The sequence below is a fragment of the Nyctibius grandis genome, chromosome 2, assembly GCF_013368605.1.
Source record: "Nyctibius grandis isolate bNycGra1 chromosome 2, bNycGra1.pri, whole genome shotgun sequence".
NCBI lineage: Eukaryota > Metazoa > Chordata > Aves > Nyctibiiformes > Nyctibiidae > Nyctibius > Nyctibius grandis.
This window is the reverse complement of record NC_090659.1, coordinates 46,824,575-46,831,622: the sequence shown is the minus strand read 5'-3', so window position 1 is coordinate 46,831,622 and position 7,048 is coordinate 46,824,575.

Sequence of the window (7,048 nt, the reverse complement as noted above, 5' to 3'; positions counted from 1 at the left end):
GTATATTTCTGTATTGCCTACAATGTTTAAGGAAAACATTAAGTTGTACAAAGGATTAAAAATGTTAATGCCTTTACTTTGTATATATGTCTGAATTCTAGTAAAGTGAAAGGAACTATAGATGGAAAATTCATTCTTAATTTTAAAATATAGCATGAAAAGAACATGCACGTTGACAGATCATTGTTTACAAAAAAAATAAAATGAGAGGAACACATGCTGATTTTATTTATTTATTTATTTATTACTGAAATGGTGTTTAGCTCTTCTCAGGAACTGGAATTTGATGTAAATTTTGTTTCTCTTCTTGAAAACTTAGGTCCTGCTGTAGGAGCCTTTAAAGGCATTAATCTGGCAGGCTTTTTTTTTTTTTAAGAACCATATTATTCATAATTTCTGTAAAGGGAAAATAGGTACAAGTTTTCAGAATCATTTAGAATGAGTCTGTTGACACTTTGTTCTATAAAATCTATGTCACACCAACTTTTAAACTTCATACATATGCCGAGATATGGTTGATACAGTTTTGCTAGCAAGGCTGTTTCATCTTTTTCCCTTGTTTCTGATCAACCTTGCTGTGCTAACAAATGTCCTTATGCAGACAAATCTATCAAAAAAAACTAACACTTTTCCAGTCTCTCTGCCTTCATTTAGCTAACTGAATACCAGCAAATGAATGAAACGCAGATGAAAGCTGCCAAAACTAGTAGTTTACTGACATAATTCTGCAATAGAGCCATTTTAGCTAACTCTTTAAGGCATAGAGGAAATCTGGGTGTTTTTGTCTTCATCTTACATGTGAAGCATGCTTTTTCTTACTGAAATTCCATGTAGATGGAGGTAAACATGATTTTGTGTTTATTAAATTGTTGAGAGAAAGACATCAACTGAAAAAGTACTCTTGTCATAAAATATCATACTATTGTCTCTAAATTATGTTTGAAATGGATATATATCAGTTGCTGAAGAGATTACCATAATCTTTATTTTGATCCTGAAATGATAATGTACGTCAGTTTAAATACACACAAATGAATGAGCACCTTTGTGGCTATCACTTTCAACCTATGAATAATAACATGTTTTTAATATGGTTTTCAAGGACACTCGATATTTCTTTAAAAATACTAATTTTCCATGTTAATAGTTAAAACACATTGATATATATTTTGCCAAGTGGACATAAATTTTGGATTAATGAAATGTTGAAGTGTACTGTGGTTACCACTTCAGTTGTTTAACAATGAAAATATGTATTTTGCTTCTTTCTCTTGAAAATTTTCAATAAACACATACTATGTTTTATCTAAGTTGATCTGAGTTTTGTTTGTTTTGTTTGTTACTTTCTGGGACATATGCCGGATGATACTTTTTATATATAAATTCATCTATGTCCCACTAGGGAAGAGAAAGAAATGCTTCAAATTAAAGACTTCAGGGAGAAAAAGAAAACAGCTTAAGAATGGGGTTTTTTTCAGGAGCAGTGTCCAGAGAAGGATCTATGTGCATTACTAACATTTTTGCTTTTGAAATATTATTACAATTTATTTAAATTTGTTCATAGTATTTTCAAAATAATTTCTTACTTGTGTTAATATTACTAGCCAGAAAGCAGATTTTATTACGGAGAATTTGAGCAAAACCCATGAACCTGAATTGGTAATCCCCCCCCCCAAGTGTTTAACCCTCTGAAGCTCTTTAGTCTAATTACATCAACATACGACCAATACACTGGTGTGCAGGTGCACTTTTCGGTGTTAATTTCTCTTTTAACTAGGATGATGATGATAATCCTGTAATTATTGTAATAATAATTAATTATTATTCTTTCAGATAATTGGGGGGTTATGTAGGGAAGCTCTAATGTATTTAAACCTGGAGGGGAAGGAATATAAACTGGCTGTTAGACCACCAGAACTCTAGCTTGTATTATTGGCTCTGACACTTAAAATCTATTCTATACTGGAAAAAAGTTGCTGGCGCACCAGTAAAACAGAAAATCATCTAAACGTAGACATCACTTTTATTACCAAGAATTGATTATAAAGTCCCACAGCTGAAACAGATCTGCCAGTAAAATTATCATCTACAATACCGATTTTGCTACTCATAAGCATACTGCTTCGTTCACCCGTCTATATAAGCAGATGATTAACACAGTTCCTGAGAATTTTGTTTCTGCAGGATAAGTAAAGCCTAATTTCCTACACATTTATGTCCTTCCTTCCTTAGAACACCTCGCCACCACCAGATCAATGACATCCTCTTCTCCGGTGCACCTTTAGGATACTGCCAGTATGTGAGAGGACAAATCATAGAATCATAGACTTGTCTTGGTTGGAAAGGACCTGTAAGATCATGAAGTCCAGCCATTAATGTAGCACTGCCAAGTCCACCACTAAACCATGTCCCTAAGCACCACATCTACATGTCTTTTAAATACCTCCAGGGATGGTGACTCAGCCACTTCCCTGGGCAGCCTGTTCCAATGTTTAATAACCCTTTGGGAGAAGAAGTGCTGCAGCTTGGAGTGGCAACACCGATCACTTGCAAATTGTTGGAAATAAAGGTTTAAACAGTTGAGTGGTGTGTGCATTTTCTTTGGTGACACACTGTCTTAAATCGTTGTCCTCTGCTAAGCAGTTACTGATGTTCATAGAACAGTTAGATGCAACAATGCCTCGGCTGAACCATGTCAGCCTAAAACTACCTTGCAGAGACATTGTGTGGCTGAATCACATGCAACCTCACTTCTACGTTACTGGCAAAAACATGCTGTGCGAACATATGTGCATTTATACGTATATTTGTGCAAATATATACAGCACCCTGAATAGCACAAGCTCTCTGAAAACGTTTATTTATTTATCTGGGTGACAAGTTATCAGACTGTGTGCATCCATAGGGGTTGTGGTGGCTCCAGAGAAGTTATGGGCTAGACTCCCTTAACTCGCGGTGAATCTCGTGTATGTGGGTTACCATAAGCCACGCTGGAGTCATCGTACTCGTGCTCAGAGATTTTTCCACACTCTGCCATCTTCACCATCGGAGACATTGACGTTTCCCTCGGGGGGCTGCACGGCGGAGCCTCCCCCAGCTTCTCTCTCTTCCTCTCCGTTTCTGCACAGGAGTGCGTGTGGCGGGGAGGCTGCGTTGCGATCGAAGGAGCACGGGTGATGGGACGCGGCCCACACCGCCCCCGTTTTGCCAACCTGCCGCCGTGACCCCCCGGCCCCGCAGCTCCCCACACCAGCGGCCGGGCCGGGCGGTCCCCGCTGCCGGCGCGGCGGGTGCGCAGCCACGGTGCGGGGCGCTCCGTCCTTCCCACAGGGGCTGCTCTTCTCTTTAATGCCGACCTGAGCCGCCGCGCAGCTCCGCAGGGGCCGGCGCCCCTCGCCCGGGAGCCCCGAAACAACGGCGCGGGGTGAAGGTCCCTTTCCTTCCCCAACGCGCCCGGGCAGCGCGCAGCAGCCTGCGGGGCGGATGGCCCGAGAGGAGGCGCCTGAGGGAGGTCCCTGTGGAGGTGCCGCCGGAATCCAGAGCCCCCGAGCGCAGCGCGCAGGGGACGGGACGGGAGGGAAGAGGAGAGCAGGGGAGGCGAGGCGACGCCCCCGACCCCCGCCATGACGGGGTGCTCCACGGGGCGCCGCCGCGGGCGGGGTGGGCGCTGTGGTGTGGCGCCGCCAGGAGTCGCCGTGGTGCTGCCGCCGCGCGTGGGGGAGTGGGGGGCGGCGGGCGGGCCTGGCGCCCCGGGCAGGTGCGGGGCTGGTGTCAGACGGCGGCTGCAGGGGCCGAGCTCTGGGCTCTGCCCTGCCTCGGGGACAGGGCGCTGCGGGGGCGCACGGCGGGGCAGGGGGCGAGAGGAGGATGGCCCCCTCGCAGTAAAGCCCGCGCCGGGAACGGGTGGGGCGGGGTGGGTCGTGCCAACCCTCCCAAATGGGCTCTGCCGCTAGTGCCGTGTCTGTGCTGCTGCGCAGGAGTCCCTGCGAGCGCAATTCACCCACCACTGTCTTCAGCAGGGAAGAGGCTAATCCCGTTCCGCGGTGTACCGGGCCCGCCGCCAGCAGGTGAGGCGGCGGTAGAGGTGGGCGCCGCGGGCCTGGGCCCTGCCCCTGCCCCTGCCTGGCTGGCCCCCGCCTGCCGCAGGATGTCCGGTGAGTACCGCGGCTCCGGCCGCCGGGCCCTGCCTGTGGGGCTGCCGTCGCGTTTCGCAGCACCCCGCTTCGTTTGCGCTCCGCTGCCTCCCGGGGGCGGCAGGGCTGCACAGGCCGGTCCCCCCGGGGCCTTCTGCCTGCTCACAGCCCGGTGAGGGCGAGGGTCTCTGCTGCTTCGTTATCGGCGGAGCACCGTGCTGTGGCGGGCAGTCTCAGATTAGGATTTCAGCCGTCTGGCTGGTGGGGTGGAAGAGCTGAGCTCGTTTACGCATTCTGCTCGTAGGTACAGACTGGCCTGGCCAGGCCTCTGCGCGCTTTGCCGCTGGGTCTGCAGGGCGACAGGCTGGGGTGGGCTCCCGCAGCCCGAGGCGGCTGCAGAGAAGCCTTCTTCTGGCCCTGCTTACGTAGCAGCGGTAGTCCTCCGTTCAAAGTTATCCTTGAAGCTGTGAGGGACTGGTTTAGGGCGAACCGTACAGGGTGGGTAAGGGTCCTGTTTCGCTTCTTGAACGTGCTCGCAAAACTGAGGAAAAAGTTGGGCGGCAACGCCCCAAAGTTGGGTTTGTTGGACCGTTTGAAGGGTGTCGCAGACGTCCCTTCCCCAGGCATTTGGCTTGGTGGATTCCGAGTTTGAATTCCTGTATGTGGCACCTCAGTGCTGGGGGAAGATGCAGAAAGGGAGTCTGCAAATTAGATTAGAGGATCGTGAGGGTTTTTTTGTTTTGTTTATTTTGTTGTGGAAGGAGGGTGGAAAGACTGGAAACAACTAACTTAATGTATCAAGTCCTCTGTGCTGTCTTGGGATTGCTTCAGCAACTGTTACTCATTTTTTTCTAACTGGAATGTTACTATTGTGGGACCAGCTTTGGGTACTATGCGTTATGCTTATTTGCATATTATAATATTGTTGCATTTGATGTTTCATAAAGATCATTTGCTGTCTGTTGAATAACAAAATTGTAGGGTCTTAAAGCAGAATGTAACTATTCTTAACTGAATGATATATAGTAAAACTAAACAAAATGAGAAACAAGTCCTCCTTCTGTAGCCTCCAAGATAACAGACGTAATCCTGTCTACTAAAATTCAGTATTGTTTTAATAAAGGATGAGAGAGAATCTGGTTTTGGATCAGGCAGAACTTTGTTAGATTACGAGAAATATTTCATGCCATCAAATGTCAATTTGTATTCTGTTATAGAAGGTCTATGTAAAGGTGTTGGTTGTGCCATCTTCATCAGTAATGTAAATGTTTCTACTATTGGACTTAGACCGAAGAAGCATGGGAATTAAAATTGCCAGCTGTCATTTGTTTACTACGGCAACAACTGCCTCTTTGCTGAAAAACTTGCATAATAATTTCTGATGGTGGTCTGACATAGGTTATTGGGTGACGTCATTATTCATTTTACCTACTTAAAACAAAATACTTCTTGACTGCTTTTAAGGTTGCGGGTGTCAGCTGGAGCAGAGCTTTCTGTTCCAAGTGCTTCTGATACGGTTGTGCCAGGTCAGAGAAGTGAGAAGGCCTGTAGCTTTCTTTATCTTTGCAGTAGTCTAACACATCTTCACGGAGACATGCTTCTCAGGAAGGATGCATAGGGACATATGTGTGGGAGAGAGAGTAACAAAATTGTTGTTAGAAAACATGATGTGAGTTGGGGTTGTGTTATGTCATTGTCGCTTGGGATTTCAGAAAGGTGCTTTGGGCTCAGCGGGCACAAGTCCAGGCTGCCGCCTGCCCATCCTGCAGATTGTGTCTGGAGTAGACGAGGGGAGGTGACAGAAGAGCAACAGATGGTAGGTACCAGGGAGGAATTTAAGAAAGCAATGATACAGCATTGGTTCGTATGAATGGCAGCACCTAGTGGGGACCTAACCAGCCTATCGGAGGCTTTTAGCTATTGTTTTATCTGCTCTTATTTATATGCATGAGATGACAATGTGTTATTTAGAATATGCTTGTAGGAAAGTTGTAGCATATGAGTCTTTGGTCTCCTATTGTAATTTTGGAATGGGCAACTTGGCAAATTTGAGTTGTTACTCTAGGAGCTGCAGCTAAGAGCACATTTATCCTTTCTCTGTCTGTCAAAAGAAAGACTGAAATATGTTTAAAAAGCCATGTCTAGTGGATTACAGAAAAAAAACCCCACCCTACTTAAACTTGTCTTGAATCTGTCAGGTGCATGTGGTTAGTATCATAGAATCGTCGAACAGTTTGGGTTGGAAGGGACCTTTAAAGGACATCTAGTCCAACGCCCCTGCAATGAGCAAGGACATCTTCAACTAGATCAGGTTGCTCAGAGCCTCGTCCAGCCTGACCTTGAATGTGTCCAGAGATGGGGCATCTGTCACCTCTCTGGGAAACCTGTTCCGGTCTCTCTCCACCCTCATTGTAAAAAAATGTCTTCCTTATATCTTGTCTAAATTTACCTTCTTTTAGTTTAAATCCATTACCCCTTGTCCTGTTGCAACAGACCCTGCTAAAAAGTTTGTCCCCATCTTTCTTACAGGCCCCCTTCAGGTACTGGAAGGCTGCTGTAAGGTCTCCCCAGAACCTTCTCTTCTCCAAGCTGAACAACCCCAACTCTCTCAGCCTTTCCTCACAGGAGAGGTGCTCCGGCCCTCTGATCATTTTTTGGCCCTCCTCTGGACCTGCTTCACCAGGTTCATGTCTTTCCTATGCTGAGGACCCCAGAGCTGGATGCAGTGCTCCAGGTGGGGTCTCACCAGAGTGGAGTAAGGGGGAGAATCACCTCCCTTGACCTACTGGCCACGTTTCTTTTTATGCAGCCCAGGATATGGTTGGCCTTCTGGGCTGCAAGCGCACATTGCCGCCTCATGCCCAGCTTTTCATCCACCAATATCCCCGAGTCCTTCTTCTCAGGGCTGCTCTCAA